The 25,572-nt window shown below is 46.7% G+C and overlaps 1 long non-coding RNA gene across 1 annotated transcript in view; it reads left to right on the forward strand.

Moving 5' to 3' along the window:
- Positions 1-25,351, forward strand: part of LOC140411644 (uncharacterized) — a 138,922-nt gene extending 113,571 nt beyond the window's left edge. Inside the window, exon 3 of the long non-coding RNA XR_011940920.1 lies at positions 25,146-25,351. This is a non-coding gene — a long non-coding RNA (uncharacterized lncRNA). The remainder of the gene's footprint in view (positions 1-25,145) is intronic.
- The last annotated feature ends 221 nt before the right edge of the window (positions 25,352-25,572 follow it).

Genomic DNA, 25,572 nt, shown 5'->3' on the forward strand with positions numbered 1-25,572 from the left:
CCCCCTGTACTGAGACTCTGTCTCTATAAACTAGGTTCCACAGAAAGGGGAACAAATCTCTCTGTCTACCCTATCAAGGACAATCAGAATCTTCTATGTTTACTTCTCATTTTATTAAACTTCAGAGAGTATATAGGTCCAATTTACTCAGCATCGCTTCACAGGACAACCCTCTCATGCCAAGAACTATCGAATAAATGTTTGTTCTACCACTTATTAGATCATAAGACCTTGTAGGAGCAGAAGTAGGCCATTCGCCCCATCGAGTCTTCTCCACCATTCATTCTGATATAATCCTCAACTCCACTTTCCCGTCTTATCCCTGTAACCCTTGATTCCCTTACTGATTAAGAATCTGTCCGTCTCAGCCTTGAACATGACCCAGCCTCTTCAGTAAAGAATGCCATAGATACACCACCATCTCAGAGACAAAATTCCTCCTCATTGTTGTATCTTTAGACCAACAGTACAAAATAAATAAATTGCTGAAACAGGTCAGTTTAATGCAAGATCAACAGAAGTTTAGTGAATAGGTCTTCATTGCAGAATGTTTGGCACGAGACTCCCCAAAAGACCGCAAAGTAGCTGATGATGTCACACATGTCACGTGACTCGGTTCTTTTTCAAATTTTTTTCCAATTAATGGGCAATTTAGCATGGTCAATCCACCTACCCTGCACATCTTCGGGTTGTGGATGTGAGACCCACACAGACACAGGGAGAATGCGCAAACTCCACATGGACGTGACTCGGGGCTGGGATCGAACCCGGGTCCTTGGCGCCATGAGACAGCAATGCTAACCACTGTGGCACCCTGCCCCCCCATGTGACTCGGTTCTTAAAGAGGCATTGCACACAACTACAATAAGCCACATATATAACATCCCTCCCCTGTTACTTCCAATGCAACTAATAACTAGCATTTTAAAATAGTCATTTGCATCTTATTATTACAGCAAAATAACACTGTCAATAAGATAGACTATCAGCTGGTGTCTATTTCTTGCTGGTTGCCTGCGCACTTCCAGAACTTTGCCATTCTCGACCTTAGATGTATTTTCAGTTTCTCCAGTTGATATCTCTACCCTAGAAGTCATTACAGTCTTTTTCTGAGTGAAAACTAGTTGTAGCAGATACACAATCTCTTCTTCTGTAGATGAATGAGAACTTACACAGACAGACGGAATGGAGACCATTACCTCTTAAGGTAGTTCTGGCACAGGTACATACACACACGTGTTGACAATAATTGATACACATAGTGTCTTCACATGAGTTCATCTGTCGTTTGGACCATGTAGGATATTGAACACATCTGAGTCAATACCGTTGCAGGGTGCCATTTCTTACACGTGGTGTAGCTGCACGCTAAAATTTGTTCTCTTTGTTGAACCAACTGTTTCCTTAAATCACTTTCTCATCTCAAGATCAGTGACTGTTGGTTTCACTCTATTATGTCAGATGTCTCCTCTGGTAAGAGTAAGTCATAGGTAGTCCTCAGCTTCCTTTTCATCAATAGCAAAGCTGGTGAACTTTGTGTAGTTGCATGTGTTATATTTCGCTATGTTGCTAAGAACTTGTTCACACTGTGATGAAGTGAACCTTGGTCCTTAGAGGCTTTCAGTGTATGCTTCAAGGACTGGACTAACATTTTGGCTAAACTATTCGTGGATGGATGCAAAGGTGCTCGCTTAATATGTTGAACGCCACACATCTTTAAGTAGTCTTCAAATTCTGTAAACAGCGGCCCATTGACGCTCATGATCTATTCTATTCTGGTTTCCCGAATATCGCAAAGATCTTGATGAGTTTCTCAATGGTTGTTCTTCATTAAGATCACCTTCGACCACTTTGCGTGTACGTCTGCAATGACCATGAACTTGTGATCAAAGTTAACGTGCAGATGTTGCCACGACATTTTAGACCACTCCCATGGGTGCAGTAGGGAGAACAGTGGTGGGTTCCTGGGTTCCTTACCTGCGCACATGGCAAGCACAATCCTGCTTATTCTTCTATTTGGGAATTAATTCCTGGCCTCCAAAAGTAATGTCTTGCAAATTCCTTCATTCAAACTATACCCGTGTGTCCATCGTGTAACCCAGTGTTTTTTAAACTTTTTTTCCGGGGACCCATTTTTACCAACCGGCTAACCTTCAGGACCGAACCCGGCCGACCTTCGCGACCTACGCCGACCGACCTTTGCGACCCACGAAGGCCGGCCTTCACGACTCACGCCGGCCCACCTTTGCGACCCATGCCAGCCAACCTTCGCGGCCTATGTCGGCTGACCTGCGCGACCCACCATTTTCTCTTACCTTGTTTGCTGCTGGATGAAATGGTTTTGAGGTCCTTTGGCCCTCGTACACGCTCCTCTGATGGAACCAGTTGGATGAAGGTGTAGCCTCCCAGTGTCGGAAAGTATGGAGTCTCAATCTGTCTAAAGTTCTGCATTTTTTTTCAGTAAAGTTTTAACAAATAAAACCCCCCCTGAACTTGCAAAAAAAAATGAATAAAATAAATGAAAAAAATAAAAATAAAATGAATAAAATAAACTGAATAAAACCCCCTTGAACTTGTAAAAAAAAAAGCTGCGACTGTTTACAAAAACAGCAGCAGCACTGCGCATGCGTGCCCGATCATCGGTGCGCATGCGCATAGTTTTGCGCATGCGCACTGCAGAGATCTTGACTTCCTTTTGAAGGCGTGCTGCCAGATCTTTAACTTCCTTTGAGTTATCTGGAATAAAAGTGCATCCTCCGCACCAATCTGGGCACAGGTGCCACCTTTTTCGGCTCGTACATAAGTCAAGTGCCATTTGACTTTGTAATGCCACGGTTCGAATTGCTCGCATGTCGTCAGAAATTTTATCTAGGGCAGTGGCGGTGTAATCAGCTACGTTTTGTATGATGGTTGTTATTTTATTTAATTCATTGGCAACCCTTGTCTCCCAATAAAAAGGAATAAGTTTAGCATAAATTGCGCCTCGTAAGGTTTTAGTACGTTTATTTATTCGGGTGGTTGGTCCTTAAACATAAGGGAGATCAAGGAGATGACGGATGGCAGGTACTATGTATCCTAAATAGCAAGATCCTGACCAGTATTTTGGGAGCTAGGCATATGCTTACAAATAAAATAAGTCCCATTATAAGCAGAGTATAAGTAAATATCTTCTCGGTACCGATGATCGGACATCTGGTGGCGTCTGCGAGCGGAGCGGCCGCACTCAGAAGAAGCTCCCGCCGGTCCGCGATATCACAGTCTTTTTCAGGGGTTCCCCGCAAATCTTTTGGCAAAGAATAAACCTCTCCGGGGTCGGCCCTGCCTCCCTCGCCCGGTGATAGGATCAAAGCTCCGTTTCATGGAGCGGGAGAGTTGAGAGGGCGGGAGGGGGGAGACTGGTCCCGGTGGGTTCGGCGGGGCAGCTGCACGTGGAGGAGGAGCGGGGATCACGACTTATTCCCCAAGGAGAATCCTGAAAGCCGAAGGCCTCAAAGACCACGAGTAGAAAAGAGAAAGATTTCTTTCTGTTTTTACTCTCCCCTGAAAACCTGAAGGAAGCGGCGGGGGCGGAGCCAAGCGGAGGCCGAGGCGGCAGGCCCGAAGCCAGGGCGCGATGTAGATGTAGGTGAGATGTCCCACATCGGATGACTCACACCTAGAATGTGGTAAGAAGACTGGAGCCCGGTCCCAGGGAAATTCTGGAGATATACAAAAAAAAAAGAAGCGAAAGAAGTTTTAAAGAAATTTGAGATTGAAGAAGGAAGGAAGAGTGAGAAAAAGGAAAAATAATAAGCCGTTAAAGTATGCGAAAAGCAGCGTCGAGGAAGGGAGGAAACGCGGGCTCGCCATTGAATGAGAAGACGAGCAAAAGGGCTGACAAGATGGCGGAGGCCGGACCGCATGGTGGGGCCGCACTACTTACAGTGGAGAAGATGACCGAGGTGATGGCGGTGGTGCTAGAAAAGCAGTGTGCGAGGCACATGGAGGCTTTGAGGAAGGAGATGCCGGTCACATTGAAGTGATTGGTGGAGGAGGCAATCGCCCCGGTGAGAGTAGCTGTGGCAAAGACATCGGCCGAGGTGAGAGAGCTGGGCAACAAGATGAAGGAAGTGGAGGAGGCCGCGTCGCAACACAGCAAACAGCTCACCTCGATGGGGGACGAGCTGCGGAGAGCGGTGGAGGTCAACAGAGGGCTCCGAGCAAAGCTTGAGGACTTGGAGAAACGCTCGAGGCGGCACAATCTAAGAATTGCGGGCTTGCCCGAAGGGATAGAGGGTCCAAGGCCAGCAGAGTACTTCGCTAAGAGGTTGGTGGAGCTGATGGGGGAGGGTGAGAACCCCTCTCAGTAGGAACTGGACCGAGCTCATCGGTCGTTAAGGCCGAAGCCCAAAGTGAATGAGCTGCCAAGAGCAGTAATCATCTGTTTCCATAAGTACTGCACGAAGGAGAAGGTGTTAAGCTGGGCGAAGCAGAAGCGCGAGGTGCAGTGGGATGGTGCCGGAGTTCGGATCTGCCAGGACTTGATGGTGGAGTTCGCAAAAAGACGAGCGGCGTTTGGGCGAGTGAAGGCGGCACTGTACAAGAAGGGGGTGCAATTTGGTATGGAGACCCCTAGTTAGGATAGTCACTTGGAACGTGAGGGGGTTAGGAGGTCCGGTCAAGAGGTCAAGGGTGCTTGTGCATCTTAAAATCTTGAAAGCAGATGTAGCAATGCTGCAGGAGACTTACTTGAGGATGAAGGACCAGGTGAGACTTAAAAAGGGCTGGGTTAGTCAGGTGTTACACTCTGGACTTGACGGAAGGGCTCGAGGGGTAGCGGTAATGGTCAGCAAAAGAGTACGCTTCTAGATGGAGAAGGTGGTGGCGGATCAGGGGGGTAGATATGTGATTGTGACAGGGGCGCTAGAAGGGAGGTTAGTGGCGCTGTTAAGTGTATATGGGCCCAATCGGGGCGATGTGGGATTCGCAAAGAAGGTGTTTGGGGCCATTCCCGACTTGGACACACACGAACTGATAGTGGGGGGAGACTAGAACTTGGTGCAGGAGCCAAGGTGGGACAGGTCACAGCCGCGCTCACTGGTCCCAACAGGGGGGGGGGGGGGGGCGGAGGCGTTAGCTAGGCTAATGGTGGAAATGGGGGGGTGGACCCTTGGAGGTTTCTGCGTCCGAGGGAGTGGGAGTACTCGTTTTTCTCAGCAGTCCATAAGGTATATTCGAGGATTGACTTTTTTGTGGTGGGGAAGGCTTTGTTGGCTGGGGTTAAGGGGTTGGAATACTCGCCAATTGCAGTGTCAGACCATGCTACGCATTGGGTGTATATGGTGCTGGAGAAGGGGGTAGGTGGAAGTTAGATGTGGGACTTTTGGGGGACCAAATGTTCAGTGACAAAATTGAAAAGGTAATTAAGGAATATGTAGGTTTCAACTGTACAGGTGAGGTGAAGGCAGTCATCTGGGAGACTCTAAAGGCGGTGGTGAGGGGGGAATGATCTCATTTAAGGCCAGGGTGAACAAAGATGAGAGGTTGGAGTGGCAGTGTGTAATAGATGAGATGTTGGAGATAGACAGGAGTTATGCAGAGGATGGGGACCCGGCAAAGCTGGAAAAGAGGAAGGAACTACAGGCGAGCTTTGACCGACTATCTACCAGGGAGGCGGTGCGCCAACTGAGACGAGCAAGGGGGGCAGTTTACGAGATAAGGTGGGGCGTTTGTTAGCAGGTCAGCTCAGGAGGGAATCAGCGGCAAGGGAAATTGTGCAGGTGAGGGATAGGGCAGAGAAGTTGGTGGTGGCGCCGGATCTGATTAACAAGGTTTTTGAGGAATTTTATGAGAGGTTGTACAGGGCAGAGCCACCCGGGGGAGATCGTGAGATGCAGGAATTTCTAGATGGGTTGGAGTACCCGAGGTTAGGGGAGTGGGACAGGGCTACATTAGAAGGAGCGATAGTGGAGCAGGAGATAAAGGATGCGATTGGGAGGATGCAGTCGGGGAAGGTAGCAGTGCCAAATGGGTTTCCGGTGGAATATTATAAAAAATTCAAGGATAAGCTGGCACCCCTGATGGTGGGGATTGTTTTGTTATGCTCTTGACGTAGCATAAGCTGCTTCCTTGATGTGCACTCTGACAAAGGAAGGTTCAGACTTGGAGAGATAGCTTCAACACGTTTATTAAACTATTAACAATTCTCCTTCTTGGATTCAACGCTACTGTTAATCCTGCTATAGCTACTCAGACTGACGAACCAGTCTGCTACAATCCACGTGGTGGGAGTGATGTTCAATCAACCCTGTGTCTGTACTCACTGAGAGTCTCCACTGGAAAGAGACTGAGCATGTGTGATGTGTCCTTTTATATGGGTTGGTATAATGCCCTCCTGTGGTAGTGTCACCTCTGTGTGTATCGTGACTACCCATTGGTCATGTCCTATCTTACTGACCTATTGGTTGACTGCCTGTGTGTCATGTCTCTGGTGTTCCCTCTAGTGTTTAGCTAGGTGTAGTGTATGTACATTAACCCTTTGTTTACTTACAGTGATGTATATCACCACAGGGATGTTTGAAGAGGCGATAGGGAAGGGGATGTTGCCACAAACCTTGGGGCAGGCATCGATTTCCCTGTTGCTTAAATAAAGATAAGGATCCGACGGAGTGTGGGTCGTGTAGGCCCATATCACTTCTGAATGTGGACGCAAAAGTATTGGTGAAGGTACTGGCGGGTAGGCTGGAGGAGTGCCTCCCGAAGGTGATAGGTGAAGTTCAGACGGGGTTCGTGAGAGGGAGGCAGCTCTTTTCAAACATTAGAAGGGTATCGAACGTCGTTATGGCACCGGCAGAGGGGACTGAAACAGGTGGTTGTGGCTTGGACGCTGAGAAGGCGTTTGACCGGGTAGAATGGAGGTACTTGATGGCAGTGCTGGAGTGGGTTGGAATTGGACCAAGATTTGTGAATTGGGTAAAGCTACTATATAAGGAGCCGAGGGCGAGTGTCCGCACAAACAACATCAGCTCGAGATACTGTTCTCTCCACCGTGGGACTAGGCAGGGATGTCCTATGTCCCCCCTGCTGTTTGCACTCGCAATTGAGCCGTTGGCCATCGCATTAAGAAGTTTGGGGGTATGGAAAGGAATAGTGCGGGGGGCTGATAGAGCATAGCGTGTCCTTATATGCCGAGGACTTGCTGCTGTACGTGTCGGAACCGAGTGTGTCGATAGGGGGAATACTGGAGCTGCTTCGAGTGTTTGGGTCTTTCTCGGGGTACAAGCTGAATCATGACAAGAGTCAATATTTTGTGGTATCTCGGCCGGGTGTGGGGGCAGGGGTGGGGGGGGGGCTGCCATTCCGTAGGGCAGGGGCTCACTTTAGGTACTTGGGGGTGCAGGTTGCCCGGGAGTGGGGGGGGAGGGGCTTCGCAAGTACAAAATTTCTAGTTTGGTGGGGAGAGTGAAAGCTGTTCTGGCAAGGTGGGATGGTCTCCCTCAGTCATTGGCGGGTTGGGTACAGGCGATTGGAATGAACGTATTGCCACGATTTCTGTTTATTTTTCAATGCCTGCCGATTTTCCTGCCAAAGACGTTTTTCAGAGAGAATAAGGGAAGGATTACGTCGTTCATATGGGGAGGGAAGGCAGCCAGGGTTAGAAAGGTGCTACTATAGAGAGGAAGGCAGGCAGGGGGTTTGGGTCTTCCAAACCTGATGTATTACTACTGGGTGGCGAATGTGGCGAAGGTGCGGAGCTGGGTAAGAGGGGTTGATTCCCAGTGGGTCACAATGGAGGAGAGTTTGTGCAGGGGTTCGGGATTGAAAGCACTAGCAACAGCGCCGCTCCCGATAGCCCCGGGGAAGTACTCAGGGAGTCCGGTAATAATAGCTTCATTGAGAATTTGGAGACAGTTTCGGCAACACCGGGTTGGGGGCAGGGTCAAAGGATATGCCGATTGGGGGGAACCACAGATTTGAGCCAGGGAGGTGGGATGGAAATTTTCGGAAATGGGAGGAGAAGGGGATTAAGACACTAAAAGATTTGTTTCTTAGGGGTCGATTTGCAGGACTGAAGGAGCTGGAAGTGAAGTATGGGCTGGAGCAAGGAGAAATGTTTAGATACATGCAGGTTCGAGATTTTGCTAGAAAGGAGATACAGAACTTCCCGGAGGAGCCGGCCTCCACATTGCTGGAGGAGGTGCTGACGACAGGGGGACTGGAGAAGGGGGTAGTGTCGTGGTCTACGGAGCTATTTTGGAAGAGGAGAAGGCACCACTGGAAGGGATCAAAGCAAATTGGGAGGAAGAGTTGGGAGAGGATATGAAGGAGGGGTTCTGGTGTGAGGTGCTCCGGAGAGTGAATGCCTCCACCTCGTGCGCGAGGTTGGGGCTGATACAGCTGAAGGTGGTATACAGAGCACACCTCATTAGCGCGAGGATGAGCCAATTCTTTGAAGGAGTAGAAGATGTGCTAGAGGATTACTGGAGGGAAGTTTTTAGGATAATTTCTAAAGTGGTGCACGTGAAACTGGACCCGAGCCCCCGGGAGGCCATATTCGGGGTGTCGGACCAGCCAGGGTTGGAACCGAGTGCGGAGGCAGATGTTGTAGCCTTCGCCTCATTGATCGCCCGAAGGCGGATCCTGCTGGGATGGAGGGCAATCTCTCCACCCTGTGCCCTGGCGTGGCGGGGGGGACCTGTTGGAATTCTTGACTCTTGAGAAGGATAAGTTTGAACTGAGGGGAAGGATGGAGGGGTTCTACAATTCATGGGCATTATTCATTATGCACTTTCAAGAACTGGATAACATCGGACATTAGTTGGGGGTGGGTGGGTGGGAGGGTTGGTGGGGGGGGGGGGGGGGGGCGATGGTTGTTAATGGTGGCCATGGGTGATTCCTGATTCCTTTTTGTCAGTTGTTGATGTGAACATGTGGGCGAATGTTTTGGGTTTGGTGGGAGGGTGGGATCGTTGTTATCGATATGGGGATTGACATATTTGTTACTGATCATTGTTTATTTCTGATTATTGTTTATTGTTGGTGGGTATAAATTTGGGAGAAAATGCGAAAGAGGAGAATAAAGAAATATTTAAGTACAAATGATCTGAGAATATTTTATTATTTGTGATGGTATGTATGCCTGTTATTGTTGAGGACCGTTCAGTTCTTTGTAGTACATTTTGCGTACATTTATAAGCTATATTAACATTCAAATAATTAGTACAAACACTATTGCCCATTTTCATCCCTTTAGAGTGATTACTAGTGAGGCATATTGATCTTTCTTGGTTAATAGTACTTGGAAGGCTAATATATTTAGGATTTTTGTTAGGGTTATATTTAAGTTGGTGCCATTCTGAAAAGGTGTTTAGTGGATAGCCTGCAGATTTCCATAAGTTAATAAATTTCTTTAGATAAATCTTGTACCTTCCTTTTTCACATGAATATGCTCCAGAACGGACCACTACAGAGCGAGAGACACTCTGATAGATGTACCATTCTGCTGTTTCTGAATCATTAAAGGGGATAGTTAAGAAGGGAATACCTTCTCCTGAGTTAGTAGGGGTTGCAATGCATACCGAACAATTGGAAATGTTGAAATTTTAGGCATATGTCTTAGATGTGTAAAGGAATGTGTTCTCATTCAGTACTGGGACAACATTTACAAGGCCAATTATATAACTGAAAATGAATATTACAGCAAATATTTTTACAGATCTTAATACTTATACGCCCGCTTCACATGTGATGTGTGGATCCAACTTTTCTTTCCTTAGTATTGCTTAAAACATTGATATACTGATTAAAAATTGATATCATGATTACATAATTCAGTAAAAAACAATTAATAATAATAATTCCATGTATACAAATAAAATGATTATACAGCAAAATAACTGAAGTTGAGTATATGATTTAGTAATAATTGGTAAAATGATTATCAAAATTGATTATGGAATTCAGTAATAAAATTATTAATAATAATTCACTAATAAATGAATAATAATGCAGTAAATAATAGTTGAACAGAAACTTTCCATTTTGATGTTATTGGTTAGTGGTGCATATGAATTAATATGAACCATGTGGATTGGTGGGGCACTATGGGTAGGCATGCATTAGCCAAAGTATCTGATCAGCAATATTAGTACGTAAATGATAAGTCCAAATATGCAAAATAGGAAAAGTCCCTGAATGATGTTAATTCCTGTGCCATCCAATCAATTGGAAAGCCAACCCCAAAGAGTGTAATCAAAGGGTTGGTCATGTTTTTTTTTCACTTTGTATTGGATGTGAATTTCCAAGCCTTTGACATCTTCTGGATTATACACAAAAGCCTGTTGAAAGAGTTAATTTCCCTGCAGAAACAAAAAGGGGCGTACAGCTTGGAATGATGCCATTCGCATCTTTCTCAAACTTCTTTTTATATATATGTCACTCAAATGGGCTGGGAGTAAAAGTTGGATTATTGCTAAATTACTGCTTATCACGGTGTGTTCTTGCTTTTACTCAGAGTTTCTTTTCTCTTAAAGACAGCTTACACATTGTCTGATGTTTTAATTTCTAAGCTTATTTTAAACATTTATTTTAAAATATCAAACACAATAACTTATTGAATATATGACTGAACCAATCTTGTGCTGAATAAAGTTGGTTTCCTGTAGATGATTTTGTCGGCTCTGTTAAAGAAAGCACAGCTAACAAGATTTGTTAATTTCTTAAAATTAATGAAGCAACATTCAAAATAATGACAGTTTTCTCAAGTTAACAGTTCTTGGCAACTTTTTGGCGATACATGACTTGGGGCGTATCCCTGTAGCCAGAAGGCAGGCCTTCATCGTAGGAGTCCAGTTTGTAATCATGAAATCTGAAATTCGCAAAATGGCCGTCTTCAACACGAGAAAGGAATTTCATATCTTTTCTGGAATTCTTTTTCGAAGTGAATACAGGGGTCGATTTGTCGTTAACGGAGGAGGAGAAACAATGATTGATGTGCTATTATGTGCATGGTAGCATCGTGGATAGCACAATTGCTTCACAGCTCCAGGGTCCCAGGTTCGATTCCGGCTTGGGTCACTGTCTGTGCGGAGTCTGCACATCCTCCCCCCCGTGTGCATGGGTTTCCTCCGGGTGCTCCGGTTTCCTCCCACAGTCCAAAGATGTGCATGTTAGGTGGATTGGCCATGATAAATTGCTCTTAGTGTCCAAAATTGCCCTTAGTGTTGGGTGGGGTTACTGGGTTATGGGGATAGGGTGTAGGTGTTGACCTTGGGTAGGGTGCTCTTTCCAAGAGCCGGTGCAGACTCGATGGGCCAAATGGCCTCTTTCTGCACTGTAAATTCTATGATCTATGATTTTTAGCAGTTGCTGTTTCGGACTGGGACTGAGGTCTGGATAGGATCAAGTTTAAAGCTGCAGACAGTTCTGGTCTTAAACCAGTGACAAAATGGATTTTAGGTGATAGATCTTTTAAATGGTTTAAAACCCAGGCTGTTGTCTCCATCACTTCAACTCCAAGCTGTTTGGTGCTCAATGGGCCAAGCTGTACTACACTTCGTTTGCCACTTGGCTCGTTGCTTAACCGAATAGGCTTTTCTTGTTTAAAAATCTCACAGTCTATTAAAGCTGCCATGAGAGGCATTTGGATCGGGGCCAGCAGCATTTCTTGGTTGGTTTCAGAGTAAGATACCGGTTTGTTCTGGGATAAAAGGGTCCTTGAACCCAGAACAGACAGATAGTCCATTCGGCCAGACTCCCCCGTGGAACTTCGATCAGTGTATTCATTGTTTTCATGTCAGTAGCAGCTTTCAATAATGCAGGATCTGATCTAGTTACCGCTGGTACATCTTGGGCCTTAGTTAAAATCATTTCAACTCTTCCCGTTGGTGGCGCTGTTAATTTGTCTGTCAGTAATTTGTTATGACATTTCATGGTGTCCATGTCACTTTCCAAAATACATTTTTCCTCAAGTAACTGGCAATTTTGACTTTTAAGATCATCATTTGATGCATTTTGAGTCTGCCAATAGTGTTTCAGTTTGATCAGATTTCTTGAGCTTACATTTTCCAGCTCGCAATTGGTCAATGACTGCCACTAATTTTTCTTTGGCAGTTTTAAGTTCACAATTGTGTTTTTTGTTTGTGACTGTTTCTTGCTGCTTATGGAGTTCTGCCATTACTGCAAAAGACCATTTCATAGGTTTATCTTTGGTCAATCATGTGGTTTTTTCCAAAACTGTTTTGATGTTGCCAAGGGACCACTGTCCTTTAGGGGTGTCATATTTTGATTCAATTTTTGTAGATACTTTAGACAGTCCAAAATGTCTATAAATCAAAGATCTAAGATCTCCCAATATATCGTCAACAGAGACATCTGGTACAGAGCGACCTCCCCTTGAAGTTAGAATCATAGAATTTACAGTGCAGAAGGAGGCCATTTGGCCCATCGTGTCTGCACCGGCTCTTGGAAACAACACCCTATCCTAGCCCACACCTCCACCCTATCCCCCTAACCCAGTAACCCCACCCAACATTAAGGGCAATTTTGGACATTAAGGGCAATTTATCATTGCCAATTCACCTAACCTGCACATCTTTGGACTGTGGGAGGAAACCGGAGCACCCAGAGGAAATCCATGCACACACGGGGAGAACGTGCAGACTCCGCACAGACAGTGACCCAAGCCGGGAATCGAACCGGGGACCTGGAGCTGTGAAGTAATTGTACTAACCACTATGCTACCGTACTGGAAGTTGTTCTCTACCTTTTGAAGGTTCTGAGTCTATTTAGGATTCATGTCCACCATAAACTCAGCCGTACGTCCAATTTTATGGTTGTCAACTATGTTTTTGTGCAATCTTTGATTTCAGTCCTGTTTTATTTTAGTTTCTACGACCGGCACCCGATTGAATAGCACCTTCTGAAAAAGGTCCTTTCTGAGGGGTCGAAGCACTATTTAATGCAACTTTAAGACTTTTAATGGGTGAAATAGATATCTTCTTACCCCAGTCTTAGCCGTTTTTCGGATAGATGTCTTTGGGTCTTCCGTCCTTTTGGTCTTTCTTCGGTCTTCCGCTTTCCTCCGACTCTGCACTCCTCCCCTTTTGCCAACTGCGCCAATTGTAGAGATCTACCATGCAGAACTAGTGACGTCTCGCAACACTAAAACTCAGTAGAAATTTGAGTAAAACTTCTCGGATGCAAATAAGAATCTTTTATTGCCGCGACTTGATTACAATTGAGAGAAACTTAAATCTATTCTCAATAAAGTCCGGCTAGCAAAGGACTTAAAGAGAAGTAATTTATAAAACAAATTAACTTTCAAAATAATACAGAAATGGTTTCTTGTTTACGGCAAACCAGCTTGCATGAACTTCAAAAGTTAGATTGGAAAAGTGAAAATATGAAAATAGAGATAGCGAATAGTTAGGTCTAGGTATAGAGTGATTCCGGAATAAAAATGGCTGTGAGGACCTTCATGTTTAAAGGGAATTTTATCAGTATGAAGCCGTCTGTCTACACCTCTATGTTGTCCTAATTAGTTTAGGTGAGAATCAAATACATTTGATTTGATGGTTAACTGTCAATCCTCAATGTGCAACATAAGTTCTGAATGTTTCATGTTTGAATATTTGTGTATGCTATGGAATGCGATTTTGTGCTATTATCAAAACTGGTTTTCACTGGTTTTCTGCTGACTTTGCTTTATCCATATTCTGGACAATGGTGCCTTCATATTACTATGGTGCGTACTTCGACCTTGATCTTGATTACTGGTACAGCTTATTTCTTAATGTCAAACTGACTTTGAAAATCTGTTTATTAGAACAATAGCTTGTTCTAAAATGTTGTTTTAATCTACAATTAGTTTATGCAAGTGTCAGGCTTTTGTGCTTCTTTTGAAGTTATGTGTTCTGTCATGGCCTGAGGTTATGAGTACTGAAATCCTTATTTTAAAATGGGTATTAAAACCGGGCTTTAATATTTACATTAAAATTGCCTTTTTACCTATCAGAAAATAGCTGATTACTATCACGCACCAATGATCTGGCACGCATGCTCAGTGTGGCCACATATTGTTTTACATGTTCACAGCCATTTTGGAGGCCGCTTGCAGCCGGCGTTATTAACAGCCGGCTGCTGGGGCTGTTTCACGCCAATTTGCGCGATCGGGAGCGCCGCGAAGGACTGCTCCGCGTTCCTCCCGACACCCGCCCGCGACCCACCCATGGGTCGCGCTCCCGTGTTTGACAATGCAGGGTGTAACTGCTCCAAAACTATTTGACGTAAATTTAGTGGAATAATTCCTCTCATCCCCATAACAGACAACTGGGGCGTCATTCTCCGACCCCCCGCCGGGTCGGAGAATGGCCGTTGGCCGCCGTGAATCCCGCCCCCGCCGAAGTCTCCGCTCCCGGAGATTGGGCGGGGGCGGGAATCCGGCCGCGCCAGTTGGCGGGACCCCCCGCTGGATTCTCCGGCCCGGATGGGCCGAAGTCCCGCCCAGGAATTGCCTGTCCCGCCGACGTAAATCAAACCTGGTATTTACCGGCGGGACCAGGCGGCGTGGGCGGGCTCCGGGGTCCTGGGGGGGGGCGCGGGGCGATCTGACCTCGGGGGGTGCCCCCACGGTGGCCTGGCCCGCGATCGGGGCCCACCGATCCGCGGGCGGGCCTGTGCCGTGGGGGCACACTTTCCCTTCCGCCTCCGCCACGGTCTCCACCATGGCGGAGGCGGAAGTGACTATCCCCACTGCGCATGCGCGGGAAACTGACAGCGGCCGCTGACGCTCCCGCGCATGCGCTGGGAAACTGACAGCGGCCGCTGACGCTCCCGCGCATGCGCCGCATTTCCGCGCCAGCTGGCGGGGCAACAAACGCCATTTCCGCCAGCTGGCGGGGCGGAAATCCCTCCGGCGTCGGCCTAGCCCCTCAATGTTGGGGCTAGGCCGCCAAAGATGTGGAGACTTCCGCACCTTTTTGCCGGCGCGATGCCCGTCTGATTTGCACCGGCTTTGGCGCCAGTCGGCGGGCATCCCGCCGTTGGGGGAGAATTTCGCCCCTGCTCTTTGCTGTTAATTTGAGTCTCTTGGAAATGTACGGTTTCATTCAGGATGTTTTCCTGCTATCCTCCCCTTTAATACCATTTCTAGTACTTTCCACATCACAGGATCGTTTGTGGTATGTTTTTGGCCGTGAGTGCAGTCATTGAAACATTCTCAATTTGTGAACAGGAAAAAATATATTATCATGGCTCGGTGCTATTTGACCAGCTCCTAAATGTAAGTGTGATAATGCATCTACATTTGTATGATTTTCGGATTGATGGTATTTGATCTTGTAGGAATGTGCAAATAGTATTAATGATTAATGTTGGAGCCTACTTGCAGCCAACCTGTGTGGTCCAGAAATACAAGTATTGGTGAAATTTCCATACACCAAATATAATATTCAGTGCCTCTTTCTCCAACTGAGCATAGTTAGATTCTGCACCTGTTAATGTACGGCATGCAAAAGTTATTGGTCCTTCTTCCTCCGAAGGTAATATATGTGACACCACTGCTCCAACACCGTATGGTGAAGCATCACAGGCAAGTTGAAATAGTAACTTTGGGTTGAAATGAACCAACACTCCTGACTTTTTCAGTAAATCTTTTGCTGATTGATATGCTTTTTCACATTCTGGTGTCCATTGCCAAGCCTGTTTTGCATGTGGTGGTTTCATTCGGGTTGCCAGATTCAGGATGAATTTTCTATGGTAGTTGGCTAACCCTCGGAATGACCGAAATTGAGTGACATTCATTGGTCATGTACCCTCCATAATGGCTTCCTTTTTTCCCGGTGCTATATGTAGATCCTTACTTTCAATTACATGTTCAAGATGTTGTATGGATGTGAGGAAGAAATTGCATTTATCTTTCCTGACACAAAGCTCATGCATTTAAAGTCATTTCAGTGTAGCTTCTAAGTTTTGCAAATGTTCTACCTCAATTGTGCCAGTTATCAATATATCATCGAGGTAACACTCCTTGTAAGCCACTAATAATCTGGCCGATTGCGCGTTGTAATAAAGCTGCTGTTGACATTACTCCAAAAGAAAACCTCTTGTCGTGGAATAGGCCTTTGTGAGTCATGAGCAGGTGTTGAGATTCAGCTGCCACACTCATTTACAGGGAGACCTGCAATCGGTCAATCTTGATGAACTTCTGTCCTCCTGTTAGGCCTGAGAACAACTTTGTAATCAAAGGTAAAGGATATTGATCTGCATATAGAACTGGATTGATTGTTGTCTTACAATCTCACCATATACAAACTATACCATCCTGTTTCATGACAGGAACAATAGGGGTTGCTCAGTCACTGTTAGTGATAGGTTCTAAGGCTCCTGTTTCCACAAGTCTCGGTAGTTTCGCTTTGACTTTAGAACACACAGCATAGGGTAAGGCTCCAGTCTAGAGACATTTTGGCTGGCTACTTCACTTCATCTTCAGGGACAACTTGTACACCGTTCATGGGCTCCACAAAAAGACTGCTGTATTTTTCCATGATGATCTGTATGTCCGACATTGAATCAACTAAGCTGTTGACTGTGCTCTAATTCAGTTTAATCCTCTCCAGCCAAGAACAGCCCAAGAGAACTGGAGAATGTTCTCGCACCACCTGGAGTGGTAACTCAGCGGTTTGTTCACTCAGCTCAACCTTTACTGTGATATAGCCTCTCAGTGGCACTATCAGTATAGGTCCTCAAGATCACATCTGCTGGTTTCAAAGACAGGTGATTAAGTTTCAGGTCATAGATAGCCTCATGAATTAGGGAGAGGGCAGCCCCCATGCTGATCTCCATTTTAATAGGTTGTCCATTCAGTTTTGGCACAACCTAAAAATGGTGTGAGTCACCTGGACTGAGAGCACACTCAACATAAATTTTTCATCAGAATGAACTGCTTCCGTTTCACTGTGTTGTTCTTTTCTTCCACATTGTGGATTTTCTTAGTTGAATTTGTTTTGTTTCTTCCTTTAAATGGGCTTTGTGTTTTCCTTTGAGCATTCTTCTCTGGAGAAGTTATTTTACTCCAGCAAGCTTTTGTTGTGTGGACAATTTTGCCACGATGTTTCCACTGGCTGTCCTTGCTCCAGCAATCTGCTTGTTAATGGCTTGTTTTTGTACAGCGATAACACGCCTGGATCTGGGTAGATTTCTTCTGGGCAGCAGCCAGTTGCCGTTTTATCTTTTATCTCCTTACAGATGCTGAGATTTTCCAGTATTTTCTCTTTTGGTTTAAGAATTCCTGGAGTGTATACGGGATAGTTTTCTGGACCAATACATTGAGGAACCAACCAGAGAACCGACCATTCCAGACTGGGTACTGTGTAATGAGAATGGAATATTTGGCAATCTAGTTGTGCGAGACCCCTTGGGGATCAGCGACCATAATATGGTAGAATTTGTCATCAAAATGGAGAGTGAAGTAATTGATTCTGAGACAAGGGTCCTGAATTTTAATAAAGGAAACTACGATGATATGAAGCGCAAGTTGGCTACCATCAATTCGGAAAGTTTACTTAAAGGGAAGTCAGTGGATAAGCAATGGCAAACATTCAAGGAGCGTATGGAGGAACTGCAAGAATTGTTTATTCCTGTCTGGCGCATAAGTAAAATAGGAAAGGTGGCCAATCCATGGCTCACAAGGGAAATTTGAGATTGAGTATTCGATCCAAGAAAGAAGCATACAAATTGGCCAAGAGAAACAACAGGTCTGAGTATTGGGAGCAGTTTAGAATTCAGCAAAGGTGGACCAAGGGATTGATTAAGAAGGGAAAAATAGAGTACAAGAGTAAACTTGCAGGGAACATAAAAACTGACTGTAAAAGCCATGATTGAATGGCGGAGCAGACTCGATGGGCCGAGTGGCCTAATTCTGCTCCTATGCCTTATCGTCTGATAGGTACATGAAGAAAAATAGATTGGTGAAGACAAACCTTACAATCAGAAACTGGGGAATTTATAATCAGGACAAAGAAATGCTGAGCAATCGAATACATGCTTTGGTTCTGTCTTCACAAATGAGGACACAAATCAGTTACCAGAAATGTTGGGGAATGCAGGGTTTAGTGAGAGGGAGGAACTGAAGGAGATCAATATTAGTAGAGAAATCGTTTTGGGGAAATGAAGGCTGATAAATCTCCAGGGCCTGATAATCTACATCCCGGAGTACTTAAGGAAGTGGCCCTAGAAATAATGGATGCATTGGTGGTCATCTTCCAGGATTCTATAGACTCTGGAATTTCTACAGAATGGAGGGTAGCTAATGTAACTCCACTATTTAAAAAAGGGAGATAGACAGAAAATGGGGAAATACAGACCAGGGGCGAAATTCTCCCCCAACGGCGCGATGTCCGCCGACTGGCGGCAAAAACGGCGCCAGACGGGCATCGCGCCGCCCAAAGGTGCGGAATGCTCCGCATCTTTGGGGGCCGAGCCCCAACATTGAGGGGCTAGGCCGGCGGCGGAGGGATTTCCGCCCCGCCAGCTGGCGGAAATGGCGTTTGTTGCCCCGCCAGCTGGCGGAGATGGCGTTTGTTGCCCCGCCAGCTGGCGCGGAAATGCGCGCATACACGGGAGCGTCAGCGGCCCCCCGACAGTTTCCCGCGCATGTGCAGTGGGGAGAGTCTCTTCCGCCTCCACCATGGTGGAGGCCGTGGCGGAGGCAGAAGGGAAAGAGTGCCCCCACGGCACAGGCCCGCCCGCGGATCGGTGGGCCCTGATCGCGGGCCAGGCCACCGTGGGGGCACCCCCCGGGGCCAGATCGCCCCGCGCCCCCCCCACGACCCCGGAGCCCGCCCACGCCGCCTGGTCCCGCCGGTAAATACCAGCTTTGAATTACGCCGGCGGGAAAGGCAATTTCTGGGCGGGACTTCAGCCCGTCCGGGCCGGAGAATTGAGCGGGGGGTCCCGCCAACCAGCGCGGCCCGATTCCCACCCCCGCCCAATCTCCGATACCGGAAACTTCGGCGGGGGCGGGATTCACGGCGGCCAACGGCCATTCTCCGACCCGGCGGGGGATCGGAGAATGACGCCCCTTAAGTCTGGCATCTGGCGTCGATATACGCCCCGAACTGGGATGATGCAAATTTTATGAGGCGTATGGTGGGACGTATCCCGGACCTGAAGGCGGGAAAGTTGGTAATGGGGGGAGACTTTAATACGGTGCTTGATCCAGGGCTGGACCGGTCGAGGTCCAGGACCGGGAGCAGGCCGGCAGCGGCCAGGGTGCTCAAGGACTTTATGGAGCAGATGGGAGGAGTAGATCCCTGGAGATTTAGTCGGCCTAGGAGTAAGGAGTTCTCATTTTTCTCCCATGTTCACAAAGTATACTCACGGATAGACTTTTTTGTCTTGGGAAGGGCACTGATTCCGAAGGTGACAGGGACGGAGTATACGGCCATAGCCATTTCGGACCACGCTCCACATTGGGTAGACCTGGAGGTAGGAGAGGAAAAAGAACAGCACCCACTCTGGAGAATGGATATGGGCTTATTGGCGGATGAGGGGGTATGTCTAAGGGTGAGGGGGTGTATCGAAAGGTACTTGGAGCTTAATGACAATGGAGAGGTTCAGGTGGGAGTGGTCTGGGAGGCGTTGAAGGCGGTGGTCAGAGGGGAACTGATATCCATAAGGGCACATAAAGGGAAGCAAGAGGGTAAAAAAAGGGAGCGATTGTTGAAAGAACTTCTGAGGGTGGACAGGCAATATGCAGAGGCACCGGAGGAGGGACTGTACAGGGAAAGACAAAGGTTACATGTGGAATTTGACCTGCTGACCACGGGTAAGGCAGAGGCACAGTGGAGGAGGGCACAGGCTGTACAGTATGAGTATGGAGAGAAGGCGAGTCGGCTATTGGCCCACCAATTGAGGAAGAGGGGAGCAGCGAGGGAGATAGGTGGGGTGAGAGATGAGGAGGGAGAGATGGAATGGGGAGCGGAGAGAGTGAACGGGGTGTTCAAGGCATTCTATGAGAGGTTATATAAGGCTCAGCCCTCGGAAGGGAAGGAGGGAATGATGTGTTTCCTGGATCAGTTGGAATTCCCGAAGGTGGAGGAGCAGGAGAGAGCGGGACTGGGAGCACAGATTGAGATGGAGGAGGTGGTAAAAGGGATTGGGAGCATGCAGGCGGGGAAGGCCCCGGAACCGGACGGATTCCCAGTGGAATTTTATAGGAAATATATGGACCTACTGGCCCCGCTTTTGACGAGAACCTTTAATGAGGCCAGGGAAAGGGGGAGGTTGCCCCCGACTATGTCGGAGGCGACGATATCGCTCCTTTTGAAGAAGGAAAAAGACCCACTGCAGTGTGGGTCCTACAGGCCCATTTCCCTTTTAAACGTAGATGCTAAGCTCCTGGCCAAGGTGATGGCGACGAGGATAGAGGACTGTGTCCCGGGTGTGGTCCACGAGGATCAAACTGGGTTCGTTAAGGGGAGACAGCTGAACACGAACATACGGAGGCTGCTAGGGATGATGATAATGCCCCCACCAGAGGGGGAGGCGGAGATAGTGGTGGCGATGGATGCCGAGAAAGCATTCGACAGAGTGGAGTGGGACTATCTGTGGGAAGTGCTGAGGAGATTTGGTTTGGAGAAGGGTTTATTGGATGGGTACAGCTGCTGTATAGGGCCCCGGTGGCGAGTGTGGTCACGAACAGGCAGAGGTCTGACTACTTCCGTCTTTATAGAGGGACGAGGCAGGGGTGTCCCCTGTCTCCGCTACTGTTTGCATTGGCGATTGAGCCCCTGGCCATAGCACTGAGGGGCTCCAGGAAGTGGAGGGGAGTACTCAGGGGAGGAGAAGAACACCGGGTATCATTGTATGCAGACGATTTATTGCTGTATGTTGCGGACCCAGTGGAGGGGGTGCCTGAGATAATGCAGACACTCAGGGAGTTTGGGGAATTCTCGGGGTACAAGTTAAATATGGGGAAGAGTGAGTTGTTTGTGGTGCATCCGGGGGAGCAGAGCAGGGGAATAGATGATTTACCGCTGAGGAAGGTAACAAGAGATTTCCGGTACTTAGGGATTCAGATAGCCAGGAGTTGGGGAATCTTACATAGGCTTAATTTAACATGATTGGTGGAACAGATGGAGGAGGATTTTAAGAGATGGGACATGGTGCCCCTGTCACTGGTGGGTAGGGTGCAGGCGGTCAAAATGGTAGTCCTCCCGAGATTCCTTTTTGTGTTTCAGTGCCTTCCGGTGATGGTCACGAAGGCTTTTTACAAGAAAATCGAGAAAAGTGTCATGAGTTTTGTGTGGGCTGGGAAGACCCCGAGAGTGAGGAGGGGGTTCTTTCAGCGTAGCAGGGATAGGGGGGGAATACTACTGGGCCGCCAATATCTCAATGGTGTTTAAGTGGATGGGAGAAGGGGAGGGAGCGGCGTGGAAGAGATTGGAGATGGCGTCCTGCAAAGGAACCAGCCTACAAGCACTGGCGACGGCGCCGTTGCCGTTCTCCCCAAAGAAATACACCACAAGTCCAGTGGTGGTGGCAACACTGAAAATTTGGGGGAAGTGGAGACGGCATAGGGGAAGGATGGGAGCCTCGATGCGGTCCCCGATAAGAAATAATCATAGGTTTGTCCCGGGGAGAATGGATGGGGGATTTGGAGCATGGCAGAGAGCTGGGGTTGTGCAACTGAGGGATCTGTTCATAGACGGGACGTTTGCGAGTCTGGGAGCGCTGAAGGAAAAATATGGGTTGCCCCAAGGGAATGCATTTCGGTACCTGCAACTGAGGGCTTTTGCGAGGCAAAAGGTGAGGGAATTCCCGCAGCTCCCGACGCAGGAGATTCAAGATAGAGTGATCTCAGGGACATGGGTGGGGGATGGTAGGGTGTCGGATATATACAGGGAAATGAGGGACGAGGGGGAGATCATGGTGGATGGGCTGAAGGGAAAATGGGAAGAAGAGCTAGGGGAAGAGATTGAGGAGGGGCTGTGGGCTGATGCCCTACATAGGGTAAACTCGTCGTCCTCGTGCACCAGGCTAAGCCTGATACAATTCAAGGTTTTGCACAGGGCACATATGACTGGAGCAAGGCTCAGTAAGTTTTTCGGGGTAGAGGATAGGTGTGGGAGATGCTCGAGAAGCCCAGCAAACCACACCCACATGTTTTGGTCATGCCCGGCACTGCAGGGGTTCTGGGTGGGGGTGGCAAAGGTGCTTTCGAAGGTGGTGGGGGTCCGGGTCGAGCCAGGCTGTATTTAGGGTTGCAGAAGAGCCGGGAGTGCAGGAGGCGAGAGAGGCAGATGTTTTGGCCTTTGCGTCCCTAGTAGCCCGGCGAAGGATATTGCTTATGTGGAAGGAAGCCAAACCCCCGGGCGTGGAGACCTGGATAAATGACATGGCAGGGTTTATAAAACTAGAACGGATAAAGTTCGCGCTACGGGGTTCGGCTCAAGGGTTCACCGGGCGGTGGCAACCGTTCATTGACTACCTCGCAGAACGATAAAGGAAATGGGAAGGTGACAGCAGCAACCCAGGGGAGGGGGGGGCTCGGGTGGGTCCTCAGGGGTGGTTTTTGTATAGATATTTGTACTTGGTTCTGTATATTGGATTGATTTTATTATCTGCAGAGTTATTATTTTTGTTATAGTTGCCATTTAGTTTATATATTATTTATTTACTTGTTAAAACGGTCACTGTTATTTATATTGTTTTATTGTTGTAAAAAGGGAAAACCTTTGTATTGTTTAGTTTGGCCGAAAAATTTGAATAAAATATATTTTTAAAAAAAGAAACCCTGAATATTCATGGCTGCCTGAGCGCTCACCTCTGATGTTTCCCTCAGAGGTTAGGCCACCAGCTGAAGTTTATATAAACCTGCTGTAAATGGCGCTGGCGTGATGTCACACAGTGGTTAGCACTATTGCTTCACAGAGCCAGGGACCCGGGTTCGATTCCCAGCTTGAGTCAATGTCTGCACGTTCTCCCCGTGTCTGCGTGGGTGTCCTCTGGCTGCTCTGGTTTCCTCCCGAAAGACCTGCGTGTTAGGTGAATTGGACATTTTTAATTCTCCCTCAGTGTATCTGAACAGGCACTGGAGTATAGCGACTGGTGGATTTTCACAGTAACTTTATTGCAATGTTAATTGTAAGCCTACTTGTGACACTAATAAAGATTATTATTATTATGTCACACTGGCGCTTGCTGAATATTCAGTGAGGGGGGGGAAGGCCTGGAGTGAGTGCTCGCTAATGACATGCTAATGTATTAAAATAAAGATCCCAGGTTCCTGCTGCGTGATTCGCACGACTCCACTGGTAAGGAGGGTAGGGGTGAAAATCACAAATCCCAATCACGCCAGAGAGAATTGCATTTTTCGATTCTCTTCAGATTTTCAGCCCATGCCGCATTCCTCACTGACGGCTCATGTGGACTCAAAATCGTCCCCCTGGTTTGAGTAAATAAGTTTTTTGTATGAGGACCATTCTGGCAAAACTCTAATTTTTGTCTAGTGGAAACCAAATTTATTCGCAACTGGAAAATAAGTTTCCTCTGCACCATTTTTACTCAAGCTTTGTTTTTAGTATAATTGCTTTTTCAGTAGTCTCAGTGAGACCAGGAGCATCTCCACATCTCCTGGGTTCACCAGGAACAGTTCGTTTTAATGTTGACCAGATTACAAACTGAGGTTAGTTGCCCAGGTTTGTTCTCTTTCAAGGTGCAGCATACAAAACCTGAAAAATTCCAGTCTCCTGAATTTCCTTCGATTAAAGTAAAGTCAACATAAACCCAGATGATCACAGGCTGCCTTCCCCTTTGATGAGGAGAGGTGACTGGTGTTGATTTAACCTGAAGATCACCACACCTTAGGCGAGGGGCAAGGTTGAGAAGGCAGGGCCTTCATGAATAACCTGAACCAGTACGGGACTTGAGCCCACGCTGTTTGCAGTGCTCTGCATCACAAACCAGCTGTCCAGCCAACTGAGCTAAACCGGCCAACTTCAACTATCAAGAATTGGTTCAGGAAAATTTAGCGTCAGCATTCAAATTGATGTACAGCCATTAACAGGGATCACGCTAAATTCTTAAAGACCAATTCCGGCCATTTTAATGAAAAAAACGCTCTTCTTGCGGTACGAGTCAAGAGACTATACAGGTAATACAGTTTAAAAACAAGCTTAATTAGTGCCTTCACAACTTACACGATACTTTGTCCTATTAAAGCTTTTCTTCATATGAACAGCATGTTGCAAATTACCCCCAACTCTGGTTATAGTGATCACAGGGTTAATCTGTTCCCTCCCTGTAAGCAACCTGAAAAGATTTACCAATGCAAGCAGCTGAATGTTGTTCTTCGTACTGCAGACTGCTGCATAGTCAGTAAGTAAGCATAAAAAATATCTTAAGCTTAGTAGTGCCTGGAATTTTGAAAACAGAGTCACATTATTCATTTACTCTATTTGTAATTTTCATATTCAATTTCTACAACAACAAAAAACTAGAATACCAAGGGATTTTTGTTTTTGCTTTTGCAACAAAAGCAGAAAATCATTTTATACGAGCCAATCCTTATCTTGTATAAATTTACGGCTGCAAATCTGGTTCGCACAAGATTCAAAGCTGTGCTTTATTTTCTATTTTTGACTCGATCAAAGGAAAATATTTCTGCATTGAGTTCAATTTTTACTTCCAGATGCAACAATAAAGGATGAGACTGACGTGTTTCAGTCATTAGATCTTCCTTTTTCATAGCAACAAATTACTTAAGTAAATGATGCTGGTCGAAGGTTGATTTTACTGCACAGCAGTACAAAATGAACACCAAAATGAGCTCAAGCCATGTTTCACTGCTTACAAGTGCAGGAGGTGGGGCAGCCTAGACCAGAGATGCATTGAGAACATGCACAAGCATAGCAGATGCTGCCAGTCAAAGCCATAGTTAATTATTCCTGGAGAAACAGACTGTTCATAACCAACATTTGCGGAATTGTGTGCAGATCTAAATGTTGAGTATCTTATTGCTGCATTATTCCGTGACAGCAATGGTCACTGGCTCATTCCAGTTATCTGCTGAGAATTCTGTGATTCGGAATTGAACTTTTGTACTTAGTAACCATGTTACACCTTTTTGACTAATTAAGCAAGTTCCTTTATTTTTTTTCCCCCAGGAATAAACAGCGAGCATACAATATACAAATCCTTCCACGGAGTTTGCGGAACAGAAGTGAAATTGAATTCATAACTTACATTTGTGTACAAAATAAATATTCCCCAGAAGAGTCCTATAGTAGTGCATTTGGCCTTTCCAGGTGTCTGAGACTGTCTGATTCTTTGCAGGTGTACCTGGCAATAAATGGAGTTAAATGAGTAAAAATGTAAATTCAGCGTTCTTTCTTTTTGGGAAATAATCATCTTCATTCAAAGCTGTGATCAATGTCTCCAATCATTTCAGGGACAAATGGATGGCATAATGTGGGAGGATAGGCTCTCTATAGATGGATACGTTAAGATGGGCTGAATGGTGTTCTCCTCTGTAGTCATTTTGAGAGTATGCCACAATATAGTTCTAAAAAAACGTTTGATTTGGTCCTGTGG

Source organism: Scyliorhinus torazame, chromosome 4 (genome assembly GCF_047496885.1).
Source record: "Scyliorhinus torazame isolate Kashiwa2021f chromosome 4, sScyTor2.1, whole genome shotgun sequence".
In the NCBI taxonomy this organism is placed as follows: Eukaryota; Metazoa; Chordata; class Chondrichthyes; order Carcharhiniformes; family Scyliorhinidae; genus Scyliorhinus; species Scyliorhinus torazame.